Source organism: Macrobrachium rosenbergii, chromosome 29, assembly GCF_040412425.1.
Source record: "Macrobrachium rosenbergii isolate ZJJX-2024 chromosome 29, ASM4041242v1, whole genome shotgun sequence".
Taxonomy (NCBI): domain Eukaryota; kingdom Metazoa; phylum Arthropoda; class Malacostraca; order Decapoda; family Palaemonidae; genus Macrobrachium; species Macrobrachium rosenbergii.
In genome coordinates, this window is record NC_089769.1 from 3,780,335 (window position 1) to 3,804,783 (window position 24,449).

The 24,449-nt window shown below is 38.1% G+C and overlaps 1 protein-coding gene across 4 annotated transcripts in view; it reads left to right on the top strand.

Annotated features, from left to right (window-relative positions):
* The first annotated feature begins 12,108 nt into the window (after positions 1 to 12,108).
* Pi3K21B (phosphatidylinositol 3-kinase regulatory subunit alpha) overlaps positions 12,109 to 24,449 on the top strand; it is a 450,906-nt gene continuing 438,565 nt past the window's right edge. The window contains exons 1-2 of one of the 4 annotated variants that reach the window (XM_067130825.1): positions 12,109 to 12,385; positions 16,054 to 16,272. The gene's annotated coding sequence lies outside the window, so the exon portion shown is untranslated. The remainder of the gene's footprint in view (positions 12,386 to 16,053; positions 16,273 to 24,449) is intronic. The other 3 variants (XM_067130827.1, XM_067130828.1, XM_067130826.1) reach the window with 3 other exon arrangements.

Consider the following 24,449-nt stretch of genomic DNA (forward strand, 5'->3'; position numbering starts at 1 on the left):
AAAAGAAGTTGTCACAGGAGTGCTGAATTTCTATTGGTCAGTTGGTCTCATTCTGGCGGTAAAGAGCATTTCTGGTGCTCCGTAGGGATACGTCCTATACCGCGGCGAGCAGCAGAGGACGTGGGCGAGGGAGAAATTTCCGTCTCTGGCCAGTAGTTTTAATCCGCTCCGTTGCTACTTTCTATCGTATCGGGAGTATTCTGTAGCGCGTTTCTCCCTCCGGATACTCACATGTATGTATGTATGTATGTATGACTGGATAGTTGTAAATTCTTTAAAGATGAAGCTATTATCATAAATAACCAGTGTAATTAATCCCAAAATTTTACCGATTTCTAAGGGGTAAATCCAATCAGATTAATTCATCCTTGAGATATTTCAATACCGATTCAATCAAAGTCTGTATAAATAAAGGACAAACATGAAAACTTACCAATCAGGAGTCAGGATTGACCACGATGCCATTTCATCGGTATTGTAATATCTCAAAAATGAATTAACCGGAATGGATTTACGACTAAGTCTGCCAAATTTTGGATACCTTGCAGCAAAAGTTAAAAAAAATTGGCATAAAGATAGACATCGTATTTATAAATAATTTTTACAGTAAAATTAAACCATTATCAGTTTATTGTGAACAACATCTGCATAGGGTCTAATAATGCCAGTTATTCTCTTCCTTTTATTTCCATTGATGCTATATACGCAAGTCTTTCCATTCCATTAGCGGTATATTAACGAAAAATAGACAGAATCTTCTAGAAGTGCTATGATTTTTTTTATACCTCCAGCCATAATTTAAAAACCAAAATACGTTCGCCATGGAGAAAGCATATGTCAGTTATGGTCTGGTACAATTTGAATGTGTGTAAATGTTATGCATAAAATTATTTTTACGTAATATTATATTGATATATAAATAAATGTACAAATATATAAATCAATAAATAAACAAATGTGGATATATATAGACATATAATATATATATATGTCTTTGTTTACTGTAATCTAACAGTGTTCGATTAAATTTAAAAGGTCCAAAAACACATTATTAAAATAAAAAAAAAAACATATAATTTAAATACCACAGGGAAGTAATGAAAAACGGTTGTCAACCCTGACAGGTGTCGCCTTGATTGCTGAGCCATCTTCAGAGGACTGAGACTAACTGGTATAAAATCATAATATATATATGCTATTAAGACAGGACATACGAACGTACAGATGGTTGGAAACCAAGCATTTGCACCTGACAGGTGTTTTGTAGACAGAGCCCTTCCCTCATTAGTGACAAGTCAGTTTTTTACAAAATCCGGTCATCTTGTGGAGCCTGCTACCTACTTTAAAAATTAAACTTTTTTGCACATTTCTTTTGAAATTAATGGATTGAGTTTATATATGCCATGATTGTTATTCATATAAACAAAATTTCCTCCATAAGAAGACTAGACTCAGTGATGTTTGTTTCCAGTGTATTGTGAGAATCAATTATCTTTTTTTTTTTTTTTTGCTCCTGTCCACTTGGTTGTAAATGTTTTCAAAAAACATTTACAGAAATTCCACTGTTCGTCTGTGCATTTATTTCACATCTTTTATGCTATGCTGTTCAGTTTTCCAAAGTTTTTCCAGTTTGATCAATATAAAAGTTATCGAAAGAATTACATGGAATTTGGTGTACACATCCTTTCTTACTGTCGGGAGAGTTCTTTATAAGTGTTTGTTTCACTATTCTATTATTCTTAATTAAATGCAAGGTTGAATCCAAGATCCTTGAATAGATGGGAAATACCCTTGAAATTATCATCATATGCCAGTGCAAGTAGGTTTTCTGTGTTAAAGGTTTCTTTTTTGTTATCACAAAAGGTCTTTATTTTTCTGGAAAAGAAAACTGAGATGGCTTTGTCTGTCCGTCCGCAATTTTTCTGTCAGCCCTCAGATCTTAAAAACTACTGAGGCTAGAGGGCTGTAAATTGGTATGTTGATCATCCACCCTCCAATCATCAAACATACCAAATTGTAGCCCTCTAGCCTTAGTAGTTTTCATTTTATTTAAGGTTAAAGTTAGCCATAATCGTACGTCTGAAACCACTGTAGGTACCAACAACACGGACCGCCACCGGGCCGTGGCTGAAAGTTTCATACAGCATTATACACTGACAGAAAACTCATGGGTGCGCCAAAGAAACTTTCATACAATTTTTTAACAATTTACTCTCTCTTGATGCATTGTCTAATACAGAGTAAGAATATTTCAATTTCTTTCCTATATTCCTAATCATATCTATTTGATCATCAATATATTAAAAATAATGCTTTGCAAAAACACGGACTGATTTCTTAACTTCATTGCTGTCACCGGAATAAAAATGAATATAGGCAGAATTATTGGTAGGTTTTCTGTACAGGCCATATTTAAACCCCTTGCTAGTTCTGTACATTAGGCAATCCAAAATGGGTGGGCTAAGACCGCTTTTCATTTCGATACTGAGTTTTATTGGTGGTACTAATTTGCTTTTGCTTTTTCTGTCCGTCCGTCAGATCTGTAAGATCTTAAAACTACTGAGGCTAGAGGGCTGCAAATTGGTATGTTGACCATCCACCCTCCAATCATCAAACATACCAAATTGCAGCCCTCTAACCTCAGTAGTTTTTATCTTATTTAAGGTTAGAATTTGCCATAATCGTGCGTCTGGCAACGACGTATAGGTCATCCACCACCGGGCCGTAGTTAAAGTTTCATGGGCCGCGGGTCATGCAGCATTATACCGAGACCACCGAAAGATAGATCTTTTTTCGCTGGCTTTCATTATACGATGTACAGAAAACTTGATTGCGCCGAAGAAACTTCGGCTCATTTTTACTTTTTTCGTTACTTGACCAAACACATATAATCGTCACCATACCTGAGCCACACTACATGGCGTGGAATGGTTTTGTCTGACAGTTTGCCTTCGAAAAATCCCAAATAGAAATGATTCAATACCGTGGATCAAGGATTACAGATTGCCATACTAAAATTTTGAGCGTAAAATTTCCCGTTGAATTCAAATTTACACTCTTTTACACAGATCTTAATTAATTCTGTTAACGTTTGCTTGGAAAATGGTATATATACTGTACATACATATATATATATATATATATATATATATATATATATATATATATATATATATATATATATATATATGACTATTTATCACATCACCGTGATTCATATACAATCAGAAAGCTACAAACGTCCTTTAATATCCAATTCACTCTACCTCGGATAATATATTTTCATATATGTTACCGAAGGGGAATTTTTAGGTGATAATAAGTCCACCGTCCCGTGGGATCGAACCAGCGACGGACGGGGGAATCAGGACTTACAGTGACACACTAACCAGTCGGCCACAAGAGAGGTATATATATATATATATATACTGCATGTAACACCTAAACTGATATTTGACATTTTGTTTCCTCTCTAGGTACTTTTTCTCTGTTTTTCTCTGTACTCTCCCTTTCCTACAGGTACTATTTTCGTCCCTGATGTCTTTAGGCTTAAGGAGATTCCCTCTTATTTCCTGACAGCCTTGTAGCACCCATCAGGTCGCCCCTTCTCACATTTATCGTGACTCTCTCTCTCTCTCTCTCTGAGGTCACCCAGTCTCATAATTATTCAGACTGCATGAAACAAAGTCTCTCTCTCTCTCTCTCTCTCTCTCTCTCTCTCTCTCTCTCTCTCTCTCTCTCTCTCTATTTTAGAAAGCATCACTAAGCATACACAGTTCAATGCTGTTCTCCTGATGGACAGCATCAAAATATTCATAAAAGCAAAATGAATTCTTTTAGGAGAGTGAGGAACAAATAACACCCTAAGCACAAGGAATTCCTTTGGGTCAACTCGTAACACTTAGCACTACCTCCTCACTACTTTTGACTGTTTCTAAGCTACACCTTTCCACTCGCTGTACTTCCTGGGTAATGAGGGTTTCTATGTCTTCTTCGCCTCGCTCCTAGCACTCCAGTTTATGCACTCTTTACGCCAATCTTATCGTTTCCCATTCTTTCCATATGACCGAACCATCCTTTGACTCGTCCTTTCAACTAAGTTGCACACATACACACACACACACACACACACACACACACACACACACACACATATATATATATATATATATATATATATATATATATATATATATATATATATATATATATGTGTGTGTGTGTGTGTGTGTGTGTGTGTGTGTGTGTTTGTGGGTTTGTATCACATGTGCATCTTTGTGTTTTCTAAATGTGTCTTTACAGAGACACAGATATAGCATACAGGAAATAGATAAATATAGAAAAAACTTCGCAGATAATAACCAACCCCCCCCCTTCATTTTGCAAAGGACAAAATACACACAAACACACACACACACAACACGCACAAACAGAGGTAGGGACCTCAGTACTGGACGAGCAAGTTTTTCCAACATTTTCTCTTCCTCTTCTGACACACAGTCACGCGATCATAATTCCATAAATACGAGCGCAAGAACTCCATCCATTTCCCTTTGACACCAAACTTTTCAAAAGAAACTTCTGATAGTTTAAAGAACGATAAAATCGCCGCCATCAATTTCAGATCCAGCTGTTACGCCGTCTGAGACTTCGCTGCTGCCAACTTGCCAAGAGCGGCCTGGAGTGTCAGCTGCACAGCACGGAACAGCGAAACAGCAGCGATTAACTGGCCTTGTCTCTTACCCTAAGTAATTGGCTGTTTTTTTTTTTTTTTTATTTTATTCGTTCTTCTTCTTCTTCTTCTTCTCACGGGACTCGAGAGCCCTGAGGGTCAGACCGTGTATGGAAAGGCTGCTTGCTAGATGATTGCACAGGGAGGTCTGGCTCTCAAGATACGAAGTAATGGCGAAGGGTTCTTGGAACAGCGAGAGAGAAACAGCTTTTCTTTTGATCCAAAACACCAGGGAAAGGAAGTATGATGTTGTCTCACTGAATACGTTTTATCCTTGAGTAATTTGTTTACTTTTTATGGTTTTAGCTTTTATAAACGTCAAATGTATGTTGTTTTAACTGAGTATGTTTTTTTTATTTGTATATTTTGTGGCATTTCAAGGCCCGAAGATTAGACTTGGTGATGTCTCGAAAATTTGGCCATTAAATTAAAAATGCTTCCCCGGCTGGTTTTCATTTTATTCCTTACACACACAGACACACACACACACACACACACATACATATATATATATATATATATATATATATATATATATATATATATATATATATATATATATATATATATATATATATATATATATATAACTATAATTAAACAGGTCAGTATCTAACGGAGATTCTATTCACAAAAGTAACAAGCTTTTAAGGACTAATCTGTCCCCATCGTCTGGTAGCTTTAACAATGAGGTCCTGTTATTCTTTGTATGAATGCACAATACAATTGTGCAAGTGATCAAGTTTAATATATATATATATATATATATATATATATATATATATATATATATATATATATATATATGTGTGTGTGTGTGTGTGTGTGTGTGTGTGTGTGTGTGTGTGTGTGTGTAGCGTAGCAGCAGTCAAGATCGCAGAAGTGCTTAATGGGTGCTAAGGTTAAGAAACTCGCTTGTTAAATTGTGTATAGTTAACAGCTACCTATGTCACAGCCATTTACTTATGGTAATTAACTGCGTAATTTCTTTAAGGAACAGCACTTGGCTTTTATACAGTTAGCCTTGGTCACGTCTTGGGTGGAAAGGAAATGTTCTGGGAAGTTTCATTTCACTGACAATTTCCTAAATAGCAGGAGCTGTGATTTACCAACATTACGGAAACAGACTGGACGATCTGTTAACAGCTGAAGGTAAGCCGAAGAAAATGCAATGTAACAAGTGCTTTGTCAATTCATCCGGCTGACTGAGTGACTGCATAAAAAGCGAAATGAAATTTTACAAATCTTTGTATGAATTGTTAATTTATGTAAATGTCTATTCTCAGGGTTGCGTTTTCGGTTGAATAATAGCATATGGAAAGAGATTGTTGATTGCCCTCAGACGCAACATATATATATATATATATATATATATATATATATATATATATATATATATATATATATATATATATATATATATATATATATATATATAGTGTGTGTGTGTGTGTGTATGTATGTTTCTGTATCTGTAATAGAAGGAAATGGTATGGATATTAAGTGGAAAATTGCAAGAGTGAACTGCGAATTTCGCTCAGTTTTTTCTTATATTCAAGAGTTACCAAGGAATATGTACATGAAAAAGTACAAGTTTCAGTAAAGAAATCATGAATGAAACAAAGTAATTGGGGAGAGTTTGCCAATGGGGGTCATTATCAAATCAAGCAAATACTCTTTGTTTTTTATTGTGACACTGAGGAAGATTCAATTAGTTTGAATGCATATTTCAAATTTACAGTTTCTTACCAATGACTGAATTATGTTTGAGCCCAAACTATACTTTAATTTTTATTTTGTACATTTTTAAGCTGTCATGATTTCTTGCCTGCTTCAGTCTCTTCACTCTCGTGAAAAAGTGGCGGAGAAAGTGTCAAAGAAATGGTGAGGAGAGAGAAGAAAAAGAGGTTGAGAAAAGTGTTACAAACAAGTGGTTAGAAAAAGCGTAAGAAACGGCGGTCGATAAGTGTTTAGAAAGTGGTTGGGAAAACAGTCAAAAATGTGGTTGAGGGAAGTGTCAAAACACTGACCGAGAAAAGAGTCAAAAGAGTGACCTAGAGGTGTAAAAGGTGATCGGGAAGTGTCCAAAAAGTGGTCGAGAAATGTTAAAAAAGTGGCTGAAAAAGTATCAAAACACTGACCGAGAAAGGTGTCAAAAAAAGTGATTAAGAAAAGCATCAGAAATAGTAGTTGAGAAAAGTGTAAAAAAACTGGTTGAGAAGAGTAAAAAAGTGGTTAAGAAAGATATAAAAAAAATGGCTGAGATAACTGTAAAGGAGAGGTGGGAAGGGTCAGAAAATTGCATGAGAAAATTGTCCAAAAAGAAGTTAGGAAAAATGCCAAAAAGTGGTTGAGAAGTTTAAAAATGTGGTGGGAAAAACCGTAAAAAAAGTTGTGTCGAGGTGTTAAAAAGTGGTTTAAGAAAGTGACAAAAAAGTGATTGAAAAGAATGTCAAAAATGTGTTTGAAAATAATGTTAAAAAATGGTTAAGAAAAATGTAAAAAACTGGCTGAGAAAAGTGTAGGTATGTTGTCGAGAAAACTGTCCTAAACATGGCTCAGAAAAGTGTAAAAAAAGGAGTGAAATATTGGCAAAAAGTAATTGAAAAAGTGCCACAAAAGTGATCAAGAAGTGTTTTAAAAAAGTTTAAGAAATTTAAAAAAAGTGGTTGAGAAAGTGTCAAAAAAAACTTGCTGAGAAAAGTGTCTAAATGGAGGCCGAGAAAAGTAAAAATAAAAAAAGTTTCCAAAAAAAGTTTGATAAAATTGATGAAAAAAAGTCGTCAAGAAAAGTGTCAAAAAGAGATTGATGAAAAATGTCAAAAAAGTTGTTAAGAAAAGTGTAAAAAACTTGAGAAACTAATCAAAATCGTGGATGAGAAAAGTGTAAAAAAAAAGTGACTGAGAAATGTGATGAAAAATAGTTAAGAATAGTGTCAAAGAAGCGGTTGAGAAAAGTGTCTAAAGAGTTGCTGAGAAGTGTAAAAATAGTAGTTGAGAAAGGTGTCAAAAATTTGTTGAGAAAAGGTGTTGAAAAGTGCCAAAAGAAAGTGGTCGAGAAAAATGTAAAATAGTGATTGAGAAGTGTCAAAAAAGTGGTTGAAGAAGTGTCAAAAATGGACAAGAAAACTTTCGAAGAAAGTGGCTGAGAAGTGTCAAAAACTGGAAGATTAGTCTTAAAAGTGGTCTAGAAGAGTGTATAAAAGTGGTCGAGAAAAGTGTCAAAAAGTGGCCGAGAAAAATGTTAGAAAGAATTGTGAAGGAAGGTGTCAAAATAGTGGTTAAGAAAAATGTAAAAAATAAAATGGTCGAGAAAAGTGTCGAAAAAAGTGACTGAGAAACGTGTCAAAAAGTGGTCAAGAAGTTTCAACAAGCGGATCAAGAGGCGTGTACAAAAAATGGTGGAGAAGAGTGTACAAAAGTGTCGTGAAACTTGTCAAAAAAGGTGCCTGAGAAGTGTCAAAAAGAGGTCGAGTATAGTGTCAGAAAAATAATTGAGCAGCTTAAAAAAAAGTGGTTGGGAAGTGCCCCCCAAAAAGTTGAAAAAGTGTAAAAGAATTAGCCTAGAAAAGCGTCAAAAAGTGGTTGAGAAGAGTAAAAAAAAAAAGTAGTTGGGAAGTGTAAAAAGATTGGTTGAGAGGTGTAAAAAACTGGTTGAGAAAAATATTATCTTAAGAAATTACAAGATTTAAAGGTCTGATGTGCATTCAAGAGATTAATTAACAAATACATTTCCCATGAGAAACAAAAACATTTTATGTATGCCTTGTTAAAATCAATAAGTCAATAATAAAAACAAATAAATAAAAAAAACTATGCATATGTTTATTTAAAAAAAAAATCGCATACTTAAAACAAATAACAAACTAAGTGCGACTTTTTAGGGCGAGAGATATCAACACAGAAACTATATTATTGTCATGACTCAAGACAGAAATATGATATAATTTTGCGAAAAAATGAATTAATAAGTAACGTAATGTTGTAATAATCTGACTGTCAAGGAAACGCGTTGTTGAAGCATCTAGAAACTTAGAACAATTGATTGACAGGCTGACAGGCTTATCCGACTGGCGACACATCGAAATGTCACAGAAGCTGAAGAAAGTTAAAAAATAATTTTCGAGGAAGTTTGGCTTTGTCTTGTTGTAAGTAAAGATTATTCTCAGTTTTTCCAATCACAGGAAGATCTTTGAAACCGATCCATTGACGCACATCGCTAGAGAGAGAGAGAGAGAGAGAGAGAGAGAGAGAGAGAGAGAGAGAGAGAGAGAGAGAGAGAGTAGCTACGTATCCTGTGTTGTTATTCTCAAAATTAGGTCAGCAAAGTCCTTTGAAACTGATCTGTTTTCTAATTCAACATAACAAAAAAAGAAGACTCATGGTTGGTTATGTATGTGATTTTTTAGTGCTGCAATAATGCGATTTGTTTTTTTTTGCTGTGCAAAAGATGAGCTTTCGAAATTATCAACAGTTCTCCAGAAGAATTATATGCAATATGATTTTCTGTCATTACTGCAGTAAGTGTTTTTTTTTTTTCGTTAAATTTCCCTGCTCTACTTTACTCTCTCCAAGTAAATGTGAGTTATCAACATTTCTTTTTTTCTTGCTAGCAGATTTCATTAATATTATTTCATTTATAATTTTTTTTTATATTACAGCAAACTTTGTTGTTTTTGTTTTTTACATTTCTTACGATTTCAGTGTCTTAAAAACTGCTCTCCAACATATCATTTGGCTTTTTTAATATTTTTAATATTTTATTTTTACAAATGTCTATTAATATTTCCAGCATTGATTCTGACACGTTTTCTTAAATGTCAGCAATTACATATCCCTTCCGTATCATTATCAGACACCTCGTAAGGGTTAGTGCCGTCAGTGCACCACACAAGGTACAAAGTAGGCGTTTCTTAAGAGTGTTTGCAGTCTCCCTTCGCCCCCTAGTTGCTGGACCCATTTTTTCGTCTCTCTGTCTAACATCTCTAGCTATCACTTAAAGAAACTGTAGGGTTTTCTCCCAATTCCACCTTTAGATCCTAATACTTCATATAATTCTTTATCTTGCTGTTCAACGGCTCCAACTCCCTGGCTAAGAGTGTCAGGGAGCTTGGCTTTATAGCCTAAATTTCACAATTCATTCATTCTCTCATTATCAGAGTTGAATTCAGTTGCTTGCGAATTGACATCTCTCAGTAAACGTATCTTCAATTTTGCCATTTCCTTGATGCGAAGAAAGCAATCACGGCTTCCTTTAGTTGCACCACCTTTATTGCTTTATTGTAATGTCTTCCTACTTTAACTTTGAATCAAAAAGATGGAAAGACAAAGAGATTACTTTTTTTTTGCATAAGCAACTCGGGAAAACCGAGGTTCATAGTGCTACATCTATCCCTGTGTTGCTTCGAAGAAAATGGGGAACTTTGCTGTACACATTCAGGGCGGTACTTGAAGAGGTGGTGTTTGTTTCACCTCATATCAAGAAATAAGACAAGATTAAAGATTAATCTGCTGAGTGATGTTAGCTCGCGAGCAACTGAATCTCACCTCTCGGATAATGAAAGAGTGAATGAATTACGAAATTTAGGCTATAGAGCCAAGCTTTCAGCAAAACAAAAAAATTATGAAAAGAAATGACACTTTTTTCGTGAGCAACTCGGGAATACCGAGGCTCAGTGAGCTACATTTAGTATCTACTTCTAGGAAACATGGGAATTTCGCCGTAGCATTTGCACAAATCGTTTTCCTAAATCCTTTTTCTGCTTCTTAGATAAATTTTAGCGTTGTAGTTTCGTCGTTTGAAAATCAAGACCTTGCAAGGGCTTAGTGAGATGTAGCCTACATCTTTTGTTTTAACTTTAAACCAAACGTTATCTTCTATCTTTTTCTGTTCCTACTTGGACGGTAAGAGAATCAAGGGCTACAGATAATGAAAACGTTATCACCTCATCCACAAGATATCTATTTAATGTTTGTCTAATACTGACTTTAAAAAAATTGTCGCTATTTTGAATATATATATATAACTTTCTAATCTAACTTCCATGATATCCCTAGTTTTATAGTAGCTAGTCCGTTTAGAGCTTTGTCTTGTTTGTTATCTGTGACATTTTGTCTTTAAGAAACAACGTCATTATTCTAGGTGTAGGCTAACTCGTTTTCTAGAAAATTCTGATAACTGGCCATCAGGAGAGAGAGAGAGAGAGAGAGAGAGAGAGAGAGAGAGAGAGAGAGAGAGAGAGAGAGAGAGAGAGAGAGAGAGAGAGAGAGAGAGAGAGATTCAGTCTCTGTCCATTCGGTATCTAATTTTTGTTGAGTTTTCTGCACCTCATTTTGGAAATGAGAACAAATTAATGTTCATTTGGCAACTAATTTTTAATGAAAAGCTCTGGAAAGAGACATTGTTGTAGATGGTCACCACCAAATCAGCCAAGCTCACTTTGATGTTGACGCGTTCTGCGCCTAATCTCACGAGCTGAAATAAGAAAAAAAAATGACTCAAAATACGTTATATATATCATGAGTCAGAGCCAACAGGCAGCATAACATCGTAAGCAGTGGTGTTTACAGAGGATACACCAACTCTGATAAAGATGATAGTACTTTTGTACACATTTCCGCTCGCTCGCGATTACGAGGGTTCCGTTCGTTTTCTATATTCCATCCTGGGATGCACGTTTTCTATGAAACATTTCTTTAGAATGTATATATAAGATGAGCTAAATAATTGGAAGAAATATAGCAATTTTGGTGTTTCTGGTCTTGATTGGTGTCTAGATTAATGGTGTTGATATGGTTTGTGAGCCTGTAGATTAGTAAGTGGGTTGTGGTTGTTGGAAAAGGGCGATAAAAAGAGATAAAAACCAACGCTTTAATGAGTCTAAAATGAGTTAAATAACTAAAAAAGTCGTAATTTTGATGTTTATAGACTAGCTTAGCATATAGATTAATGGTTTTACTATAGTCTGTAAGTCTAATAATGCATGAATGGGCTCTGGTTGTGGAAAAACGACGATTAAAGAGATGAAATAATCTGCTTTCGGGGTTGTATTTTGAAGTTAGTTAGTTATATAGATAAAAAATCGTAGTTTTGGTGTTTTTAGACTTAGTAGGTATTAAATTTAATTGTTTTAATGTAGATCACGAATCTAAAATTTCACAACTGGGCTGTGATTGTGGAAAAAGGCGCTAGACGAGATAAAAAAAACCACTTTAATAAGCATGAAACGAGCTGAATAACAAGCAAAATCGTAACTATAACCTTTCTGGACTTCACAACCATTAAAACTAACGTCTTGAAAACAAATTAAGAACCCAAGAACCCACAACGAACCCGCGGCCGTGGAAAAAAAAAGGGGGCGATAAAATAAACCTGCTTTCCGGGCCCGTGTTTTGAAGTTAGTTAGCGAGACAGGCGGCCATGGCGCTGCCGTCAGTTGTGTCTGGATGATTATTATTATTTTGGTTTCGAGCGAGGTGGTGTCGACGCTTCCATGACGAAATACGACCCGAAGGTGGGTTTTTAGCCGAGGGAAGCGCCCTCCGAGCACTCGTAGGCCCTCCTGAAGAAGCGGCGGTTCGGGCGCCTCGGGATTTCACGCGCCCTGGACGTAAGGACTCTCGGAGCGAGTCCTGAAGGACCTCGTTTGAGGGGTGAGTCCCAGGATGGTTTGCCCGTGTTCTTTTGACACCCCTGGGGTCGTCTTTGGAGGCTCTCTTTTTTTTGTCCGTTTCGGGGTCAGAGGTCGCGGGGGATTTGGGGCGGCCGGAGGACCCGTGTCCTGTCACATGCTCCGAGGGAGCCACCCGTGGGTGAAGCCGAGGGGTTGTCTGAGCCCACATAAGCCTGTAATATTGTTAATTTGCTTCTAATTGTTGCTTTTGTAACCTTCGTCAGGTTAGGCTTCGTAGCGGCCTCTGCAGCGTAGGTCTATTTTTGGGTGGGTAGCCTAATGCGATATCCTGCGGAGGATTTTGTTTAGCTGTAGGCATAGGCTTTGCTGTTCCGTACCCCTACGAAGGATGTTGGGATGCAGTGCCCTGGGCGTGTCTGATCCACCCACTTAAGAAATTTTTAGGCAGTTCCTGAACCCTTTCCGACTCGAGGTTAGGTTAGGCCTAGCGAAGGATGATGTTTTCCCATAAGCAGTTCTTTCAGCTGGTCTCCGATGGGATTGCGGTTGTCAGGGGCATTTCATGCATACATGCACATGAACGCACATGCGCACGCACACACACACACCTCATTAGGTTAATAAGATTTTTTCAGGTATAGGCCTAGGCATAGATAATATTTCATATATCCTCTAGGCCTTGTACAGTTTCTGAGGTGATTTTGTATTGAGAGCTTATAAAACACTTTAAATTTGGCCCGGATCACAAGTATAAGAGTAAATTATATATAGTTTTTTAGGATAAAATATGAATTACAGTGTCCTGATAGTTAACGATGTAATTTTGATGAATCTACTGTTCATTTCTGTTGGAATTGCTTTTTAAAACCATATCTTGCAAATGTTTCTCTAATGCTATTGGAAACCACCGTGGGAAACCAGGTTTTTTATTTTAGGGGAGGTGATTGGGGTACCTGGGATGAAAACGAGTAAAAAATGCAGGATGTATCCAAACCTAACCTAACTTAGGATGCTATATCCTACCTGATAAGTCATGGAATCGTATAACGTATCTCCGTTTTCTCAGTGTTCCCAAATGCAATTTTCAGCCCACCCCCCCTCCCCCCCAAACCTAACCTGTCACTAAGACCTAAGACACCAATAATCTGCTTTCCTTCATGGTCGGCATTTTTGGTAGACGTAGGTGGTATTGATGTAATGAGTTTGCCAACTATTTCTGACGGAAAGGGATTGTAAGTACAGTATGTCTTCAGATATCAAGAACAGAAGAATTTAATTTTCCGCTACAAAAATTATTTATTTTAATGCAGACTTAAAAACTCATCAGTTTGCGCAAGCCTGATTCTTTGATTCGGCGGCTCCAGACGTAATTTTTGATTCACAGAATACATCGTAGCAAACTGATAGTACTGACTAGTCTAAACAAGCATTCAGGTTAACCTACATTAGTTGTCGGAACTTGTGGGCTTTTGAAGAAAACTTTGTCAATTCCCGAAATATTTAGTTTTCTCGATTGGGCTGTCGGGGCTCTTGCTAGAAAGATCGAGGACTGCCCAGATCTCGCTAAGGACTTTTCTTCTGATTGGCTAGGGGTATTTTCGTGCGCTGATAGGGCGACAAGAGACGGCTCTACAGAACTCGCTCCCCTCTTGTCTATGGGCGTACTTAAAAAGTAAGAACTTTGGTGTTCGTTCACCTCGAAAGGAGTCTCGCCTCCACAGAAGTCAGCTTTACTTTTCGCTCCTTTAGGTAAGGCTCATCTTTTTCCTCAAGTAACAATTAAGGAGATACTTTCAGACTTGCAGAAGAAGTTTACAACTGATCTGTTGGCTCAGTCCACCAGACGCCTGAGAGATCTGGCTCCTTCCACATTGAGATTGTCTTCTCCTTATAGCCCCAGCCTTTTCATGGGGGAAAACCTAAAACACTTAGACCTAAGAACTAACCTGCGACCTCCGACAATCCATCAAGAAATAGGAATTTAGTCCTCCGTGCCCAAGCAGGACCCAGACTTCTACTATTTTTGGAAGGAATGGGCACGCAGAGGAGCAGTGCCTTGGGTAGTCCAGGTACTCCAGGAGGGCTATGCCATTCCTTTCAAGAAAGCTCCTCCCTTAGTAACATCGCGGATGGCCTTGACAGCGAAATCAGAAGGTTCCACAAGATTTTTGGCTCTTGCTCAGGAAGTCGAGTTCCTGATCATCAAGGGAGTGGTTGAAGAAGTATGATTGCCACTCACAAGGTTTTTACAACTGTCATTGGTTGTTCCGAAGGCCTCAGAGGACTGGAGACCCCTTTTGGACGTCAGTGCTCTGATACTTTTGTTCTGAAGACAAAGTTCCACATGGAGACAGTACGCTCAGTCATGTCTTCAATGGAGCAGGGGGACTGGATGGTCACCCTGGATATGCAAGATGTGTATTTTCACGTCCCTATTCATCCGGACTCACAGGAATATCTTCGCATCTTATTTCAGGGCAGAGTGCTACAGTTTCGGGCTCTGTGCTTCGGCTTATTGACGGCACCACTAGTATTCACACAAGTCCTTGCCCCTCTGGGAAATTGGCTTCACCTGGTGGGAATCAACATCACCTTGTACCTGGACGACTGGCTTCTCCACTCTTAATTGGAGAAGTGCGCGGAGGACTTTAGAAGAGGTCTTCGCCAGATGCAGGAGTTAGGCATTCTCATAAACGAGAAGAAATCCCTCACGGCACCGTCTCAGGAGATTCCCTGTTTGGGGATGATACTGAACTCTCAGACTTTTCGGGCTTTTCTGTTGCCCAGAAAAATCGACAGCTGCCCTCAGACTGTCTGTCAGTACCTTGCACTTCCTTCCTGCTCAGCCTTACAGTGGATGAGTCTTCTAGGGACCCTCGCATCAGTAGAGCAGTTTGTGAAATTAGGCGACTGCGCATGAGAAATGGCCGATATTGGAAATCATGTGTGCCATCTGTAACTGATGTGAGATCTTCATGATTTTTGTAGTTTGTTTATGCACCAGAAATGTAATGTCCTTAACTTGTCATAGTTTGAGCATCAGGCAATCCATCTGTTGTACTTCCTTTTGTTTCTCTGTGTTGATCATCATTCATCATACTTTTAGGATCTAATCAGGACCTGGTGTAACAGTCTAGTGATTTATTTCTAAAGTACGTAGAGGCAGGTATGAGATTCTGATAAAACCTTGAAATATTTCATAAAGCATCAACCATAATTGTACTTTGGAGTTGCCTCTTTGCAAGTTCATGGATTATTGTTCTGTTAGCTGTTGTGTTCAGTTATTGAGAGGTTCTCCTGTGCACTTAAGGTCTTAGAATGTGCATATGACCTCTGGGAAGTTATACACTCAGGTACCTACATAATTATTGTTCTTCAATACTGACTGTATTTTGTGTACCATGCAATGTCTTAAGTTTTAAGCAACTAAAGTGTAGTTCAGTATGGGATTTATATTGCAATCAGCATTTTTCATCATTAATTCCTTTAAATGTGCACAATTTGTCTACCATTTATTATTCCAAAGTAAAATTTTCATAAACCTAGGTAGATAGCACCCCCCTACAATCATTGTTGTAGTTGGAAATTAATCTCTGTTGATTATATTTATAATACAGTAATATTTTAAGGTCATTGAACATTGATTCAAAAGTTCTTCTAACTAAAGTATTCCTCGCAATTTTTCAGAAAACATCGGAGCGTGATTTCATTCAAACTTGGCTGCCTTTCGTACATTGCTGAGTCTTCACACACGATCAGTAACGTTTGTGTGTTTGTACTTCTGAACAGGAGTTACTGGCTGTGAAAATGATTGATCTTTCAAGATTACTCCTGTAGTGAACTCTGTGACAGCGTTGTGAAGCCCTCGGTACTCTTCACATGATGGCTGTACACGAGGAATTAAATGTAATGTATCTCTTCACCTTTGTTGAGCTTGAATAATTAGCAAATTTGTTGATTTTTAGACAATGTAGATAAGCTTTTGTGTTCAGTGCTGCATTTTATGCACATATATGTCCAGTCATTGCTAGCTTTTAAGTGATTTTTGCCTCCCGTGAAGATTGTAATTTTGTGCAGCTGTGTTGTGTATGTGTTTGGTGCTTGTTATGGTAACTGCAATTATCTTTTTGAAGTTTTTGATTGCTTATCAACAGTGAAATTTCCTGACTTTATGCATCAGTAAAAGAATATTGTAGTTCTTAATTCTATTGGGTGTCCTTGTAAAGTGTCAAGCCTCTTGTTTGTTAAACCAACCCTGTCAGTTTACATATGCCCAATCCTGCAGTTGACAGCGGCTCCCCACACGCAAAAGAAAGAAGAACATTCGTTTGGCCAGGCTTCCCTTTGGGCAGTGCCTCTGGTGGTAACAAGGTTAGCTGTTCCAGTATATCTGTCTAACAAGCAGCAGCTTTCTACCTTTGTTCCTGAAAATTGTTGATTTTGCTCTCTTAGATTTTCTTGTTTTTTTTGCTTCATCCATATTTATATTGGCATTTCAGTGTTTATCATTTTTCAGTAGTTTGTGCAAAATTTTCCCAAATTGCTGGAATGTTGTGTATATTCTTTCACTGGCTTTTTACTTTAAGGCTGCCAGACACCCTTTTTGGCTGGAAAGCCTTGCCCTGAAGGGTTTTGTTCCATATCAAGACTTTATTGCCTTGACTTCAAGAGGACTTACTTATATGATGACGTGCTAAAGAAGAATCTAGTTATTTAGCAGCAATACAGTGGACCTCTGCCTATTCGCGATTTCAGGTTTGCGGCTTCCCCTATTCTGTGGAATGAAATATACACATTAGTTGCAGGAAATTTGCCTGTTTGGGGTATTTTTCATAGAGAAGTATTCACTGATTACTGTATTTTCATATCATTTTTGTGACTAAATGCATTTTTTATGGTGAAACTATTAAAATACTCAGGTATAAGCAATTTTAGAGGGGTTTTTAAGTGGGCATTGTGGTACGCATCCCCCGCGAATATTGGGGTCGACTGTAATCCCTGATGACTTCTGGCTGGGTTTTGGAAGGGAATCGTCCTTACTTGCCATTTTTTCCTTGGAGAAATAATCGCTGTAAAACTGTATAGAGTTCTGTGTTTGCCCTTTCAGTCTGGTCTGCCCCATAATTCACCAACCTCCCTAAACAGGTCACATCATCTTTAATGTGCACCTTCAAATGCTCAGTCTCTTTATGGAGTGGTTGAAGAATCTATGGAAGATCATTTTGTTCTCATAAGGGAACCTGATCTGTTGATCTTTCAGTTCCTTTTGTAGATGGAGATATGTGGGTATGTGTGTCATGGCTGCAAGTTGGAGGAGTTCGGGCATTTGTTAATTAGGTTAAGAGTTAAGTAGATGATGGCCAGAAAGTAAGCTTTTGCATGATCTTGGGGGATTTCTGGTATGAGAAATATCCTGATGTGTAGCTTTATTTAAAAGGCCTCTTCCACCTTTCATCACTTACATGTAGTCAGCTGGTTTACTTTCATCTGGTTAGGATACAATGAGGGCTTAGGTTTCCAGCTTTTGCTCTTACATTTCACTCTTGATGTTTGAGAGATGACAAGATTCATTCAATATGAGAACCCTTACTGAAGGGACGCTACCTTGAGTATTCATCTTTCCTTAATCATTTTGCTGTGAATTCTCTCTGGAAGGGGTCAGATTGCTGAGGAACTTGAATAATCTCCACAATACCTTGAAAATGTTCTCAGTTGGGGCTTCATTTAAGTCCTTGTGCCAACTTTGGCTGGTCAGACTAGGCAAACCATGGTTTTCAGTATTCCACAAAACCAAGTCTGCCTTGTTTATATGTAGACAAATTTGGCCTCTTGTACAATTAGGTCATGTCCTCACAGCTCTTCCCTAGTTATGGTTTATCTTTTCAGGCCATTGCAACTATGGTAAGAGCTTGTCCCACACAATCATTAAGGTGGCTATCATTTTATTTGTAGCCAAGTGATGAATTGTCTTTGTCTGTGGTGTCAGATCTTCTTGTAACCTTGTTTGGGAAGATCCTTACAAGCCGTGATTGATAGTATCCTCTGAATTCTACCATTGATGCACCCTCTTCATGTCCCCTGATTTTTTGACTGTAGATGCCTCAGAGAGATGGCGATGCATCCAGTAGTTGAATTTCATGGAGTCGAGTTATTGGTGTAGGTGAAGGATGAATCCTGTACCAATCGGATGGAATTTTATTTTTTGTCACCTCATCAATTTGGCTGTCTGTCATAATAGTAGGGACTGTGATAGATGAAAATGTGTACAGTATTCCCAAGTGTGTGTGTGTGTGTGTGTGTCATTCAGTAGTTTCAGAGATGGCCAAAGGTGACATATGTTTAGGTGGCTCACTCCCTCAGTGAGCTGGAACACGCCATACCTAACTATGTTATAAGGCCCAGGTTGGATGTACCTTCTTTTTCTCAGACTCAAATTAGTCTTAAGATTAAATTCAATATTTAAAGCCTGGATTTGGTAGTTCCTGTTGGTTTTGGCAGATGAGGGAGCCAAACCTATGTCCTCAGTTCATGGATGTGCCAAAATCACTTCCAGTCTAAGGTCACCCTAATGGCAAGGGTGGGAATAAGAACCTCCATGTTCAGTTCACTGAAGATTGTGGGATCACATATCAGCAGTGGTGAAATCCTGAGGCAGTTATTGTTTCCACAGAACCAAAGGTTTTTTGCAATTTGCTGATGTTTAAAGGTGGCCTTTGACTGTTGCTCAAGGGCATAGATCTGCCAGGTTATAAGTTTTTAGAATGGAAACAGTGTTTTGATGTAAATAGGGAGTTGTGGTGGGTGTTCCAGAATTTTGTAGAGGGATCCAAAAAGAACCACTGAGCCCTTATCACCATATCTATCACTGGTTTTTGACTCTTTCCTACCTCAGCATTTGGCGTTCCAATTGGACTTTCATTTTTTCAAGAATCTGAAACTTTTCAAGCCCTTGTCTTATGGAGTTATATAGTCAGTGTTAAGCTGTGTTTTCTTCTAGAGGGTACAGACTCCCATATGAACTCTTCTGAATTTAAGCATCGTAGTTGCTTTAGGGGCCACAAAGTTTGTGTATGCACACCATTTTTTGACCACTAAACTAACATCACATGATTTTATTGCAGTGATTGTCAAACATTTCCAAGTTTTTGGTCTTCTGATTTTGTTGGTTGTGGGCTATGTCAACCTTGCCTTCTTCATTTGATCCATACTATGTGTACCTCTAGATCATAGCGGTCTTTGTCTGAAATCCTTAACATGCTGTGTAGAATGTAACATGTTTTACTTTTTATTAGAGATATTTTGCAATCCCACTACTGGCAGTCCCCGGTTAATGGTGGGCTTGGGTTAATGGCGATCTGGTTTTACGGCGCTTGTCTAGCGACGAAAATTGGCAATTTTCGTTGCCAAAAATTGCCGATTTCTGTTTATCGGTGCCGATAATTGGGTATTGGCGTCAATACATACGTAACAGAGGTGCCGATAACTGAAAATTGGAGCTTTTCGGCGCCAATAAGCCCCAAATCGCTGAAAAGGCACTGGAAATCGCCGATTTTCGGTTAGTGGCAATTTTCGGTTACCATCACACCCCCAGAACGGAACCCCCGCCGATAACCGAGGACTGCCTGTACATGGTTCCAGTCAGACTCTCAGCCCCTTATTAGTACTAAAATCTGATTTTTTGTCTATGTTGACTGAGAAGGTCTTGCCGACCTCATATCCTTGGTTTAAACAGGAAGACCTTTCTACCTACAAAAACTAAGTCTGTATATTAATATAAACCCATCCAGGTATTTAGTAAAAAGTACCCTACTCGTGACCCTACACTAGGTTTAGCAAGGCTGGACAACACATGGAAGAACTCAACTACCACTGTTGCCACCAGAAGCACTGCCCAGAGCAACACCTGGCCAACTAAGGAGTCTTCCTACTTTTATTAGTCTCGGGAAGCTGCTGCAGACTGCAGGATTGACCTCATGCAAACTGACTAGGGTTTTATTGAAAAACAGGTTTTGGTTTTAAAAATCTCATTTTCTTATGTAGTGCCTGATAAGTACGATTACTCGTAATACCCGAGAGGTGATTCATTTAGGGAATGGAAAAGATTTGAAGTTTTAGCAGCGTACTGTATTTTGGCCAAGAATGGTTGCTCTGCTGTGAAACTCACGAATCGCATTTGCTGCTTAGCTATCATATGATGCAGACGTGTGTTTATTGCACTTTCTTGTACCTCTCATTTCTTCATTTTGTTACCTTTAGGTGTTTACAGTTGTTTCTTAATTTTAGCAAGGGTTCAATGCCACATATGCTTACATACATCAAACTTGCCTTTACTGTTCTGTACACTGTTAAGCACAAGTTTGTATTCTTGGCCTCAAGATACTTTTCAGTTCATCATTAAAATTTCCTTAGTCTTTTCAGATAGATAGGGTTGGATTCAGATGATACAGTAATTTGGCTATGAGAATATTCTTTGCCTTTTTTTAAAACTTCATCTTAAAACCCTGATGGATAGAGTCAGTAGACTTTAAAACCAAGGAGGCTCCAAGGGGGAAATCAACCTCTGGAGAGAAAGTTATTGGAAAAGGGGATAAATAAATAAGAGGGAGTAGAAAATAAGACCAATAAACCTGAATTCAGTAGATGTCAGTAGTAAACAAAATTGAATGTGTCTTTTGCTTAATTAAACATTTGGAGGCCAAAAGATTCCATAACAGCACTAGGAAAACTATTCCACCTTTTAGTTGTACCCAAGATGAAACTCACAGCAAACTGAGTAATATTAAACTTGAACTCAAAGCATTCTTAGTAGTATTAAACCTATTACTAGAAAATGTCTCACTTTTTGCTCCAGCAGCAGCCTGCTTAGTGCTGTGAGCAAAAATAGCTTAGTCTGGTGAAGAGGAGTGCAGAGGCTGTTTGTCATTGTGGTACATTTTGTGCAACGAACATGACAAACTCTAATCACATCTATGTCAGAGGTCAACGTTGAGAGTTGGCAAAATAAATTTGACTGATGACATAACTCTGTCAGCACCTAAAGACCACTCTTCCAAACTAGGAAGAAGGAAAGATTTGAAACCCTTAGGTACAATAGCTCGATCACAAAACATTCAAAAATCTCTCTGCAAGATACCAACTTTTTGAGAAACAGAGGAACGGTATTACATGTATGCTTCTCAAAAGTCAGTTTCTTATCAAAAGGCCGCCAAAAGTCTTGAAAGATTAATTGACATTTTAAACAGTATCATTTAAATGTAAATCAGGAGGCAAAGCAAATGTGTTCTGGATTGAGTATCATACTTTTAATCATAGAAGGGTTAAGCTCCATGCTTCAGAGACTGTTCCACTCTTGAGTACAGTAAACCCCCCCGTATTCGCGTTCACACGATTCGCGGACTCACACATTCGCGGACTCACACATTCGCGGGTTTCTCTGTGGAACATATCTACCCATTATTCGAGGAAAATTCGCCCATTCGTGGTATTTTTCACCGAGTAATATTCACTAATTACTGTATTTTCATATAATTTTCATGAGTAAATGCACTTTTTGTGATAAAACTATTAAAATCCTCAGGTATAAGCATTTTTACAGGGTTTTTCTTGTGGTTAAACTATCAAAATGGGCAGTTCTAAGTGTTTTTAGAGGGTTTTAAGTGTTCATGCAGATTTTAGCTATTCTCGGGGGAGGGGGGTGCGGGACACATCCCCCCCAAATACAGGGGGTTCACTGTACATGCCTGATCTACCCCATATATAAAAGACCTTGTTATAAAAGGTAAAAAATATATATGAATTGTAAATTGAATGGCAAAATGGTTCTGCGCAAGGGAAAACACTGCTAAAAAATGGTTCTTACCACTGAAGCACAAATGAAGAGAAGTGGAAAGGAGAAAATTATAGAAGACTTGCTCCTCAAAAAAATGTGCCACATTAATCCTAATAATGTGCAAAAATATACAAAACTTCAAGTTAGCAGAAAACCAAATGATGCATTAAAAAAGAACACTCTTCAGGTAAAAAACCCTAAAACTTGATACACCAGAGATTCAAAACCACACACACATACATACAAAACACTAGGAAAAAAGTCTAGAGCTATCTGACCTTACGAAGCAGAGTTGCAGTAATCCACCTTCATGTATGACTATCCTGTGGTGTGGAAAACCCTCCTACAGGTACTGACAAAGATGGTCTACTTAGGAGACTAGAAGTTTCACCATAATCTTTTATTGCGTGAATGAAGTAAGGAAGAGGAGAATAAATGAAAGAATACTTTACGCAGCAGAATGATTGAATGATTTAGACAATCATTGACGCCATTCCAAAAAGTCTGAGGGTTTCAGTGAGCTATAAACAGAGGGAGGTAGTTGGTTGCTGGACACCCAGGGATCCGTAACTAGATAGTTGCTCCTTTTCTCTTTAACTAGGAGTGAAGTGTCAGGAAGTTCATTGACCAGGATTATTATTTACATATTAATTGCAGATAACTCCTTTCTTTCACAAGTAAAGGTAGTACTGCAACAGGATGGATAAAGTGGTTCTTTGAAACAAATTTCATGTACAGAGATTTCATCAGCACACTAATATCTTCAGATGAGTTTAGATTTGTCAAAGAAGAAAAACGTAATTTTTGTTTTTGACTCTTTAGTTTTTGAGTGCCCAGCCAGGCCAACTGTCAAGTCAGGTGAAGTGAATATTTCAGGTTGCTTGCATTTGATTGCTCACCCTAACTAACAGATGAGTCAGATCAAACTGATGTTTCAGATTTCCAAATGAGCAGTTTGGCTAAGCCTTGAGACCAGAATGATTGATATTGATAATTGTACATATTTTAGGCAGAATCCCCAGCCCATTAGACAGTGTGGCATTAAAAGCCGTAGGCTTAGAATTGAGTTAGTTCTGAGCATTTTACCATCTTCAAGGTTTAAGTGATGCTTCCCCCTAAGTCCCTCACAGGTTTATTAACTCATACTTTATGTGAAGGTCCACCTTCCAGCTGGAAAAAGAGGATTTTCGTGTAAGTGACTTACCAAGTAATTACACAGCTATACTTTTCTACTTCCGCAGCAGCTAAAATTTTGAAGTTCGCAGCAGCGATTCATTTGTTTTTTAGTGTAGGTAACTACCCCGCCCTCCACTGGGGAACAATAGGTACAATAAAACAGAGAAAATCACTTCTTTTCTGCCGGCGTTCGACACAACATCGAATGTATGGGTGGTTTGGTTTGAAGTTTATTCATTGCATTTTCCAAGGTTTTGATGATGTACTGATTGTTTTGGTAGCCTTTCACCTCAGCTCAGTTGGGATTACTGCAGTTTGTGATTCATTATATCTGATTCTAGCTCATCAAGTGTTAGATATTGTAGGGAGGGTTGCAAGACCCGGATGGTGAAAGCTACCTGCGATGGTCATACGATCTGTGCAAAGTGTAGAGGACAAGTGTTTCGAAAGATCTTGCTTGTGCTGAATGTGGTGGATGGTACGAGAAGAAATGGAAAGCTTTGAGGTCTTGTATGGATAAATTGGATAGGGATAGGAAGAGGAAGGCAGCTGCTAGAGCTGAAGGTAGGGCTCAGAGCTTAGGACCTATCGCTAATATTCAAGTTATGGGCTGTAATATTCCTTCTCCTGCCCATGCATTATCCCCCATCCATAGTTGTCTTAATATTTTACCATCAACAACTGTTCCTAGTTCCCATGCTTCCGAACCCGATGCCGTCCCTGGCCTCAAGTGTAAGTTTGACCACAAATTTGATGATGTGGTCAATTCTGTGTCTAAATAAGGTGAATTGCTTAATGTCCTTATGGATGAAGTGCATAGTATTAAGCAAGTGCCAGTGCCAGTGCCAGTGGTGGCTGTCCATCCCGCTGATTCTCCCAGATGAAGGTCACTGTCACACTCCCCTGAAAGGAGGTCAGCAGGGTCTGCCCACAAGCAGTCGTCCCTCATTCAGTTCAGAGGTTCGTGGTTCTAACAGCCTTTGGAAAGGCATCACTGTTAGTGCTCACCAGTTATTGTCTGACTCTGATCTCTCCAGTCTGGATAAGAGACGTTTTTGGCGTTTTCAGGAAATCTCGT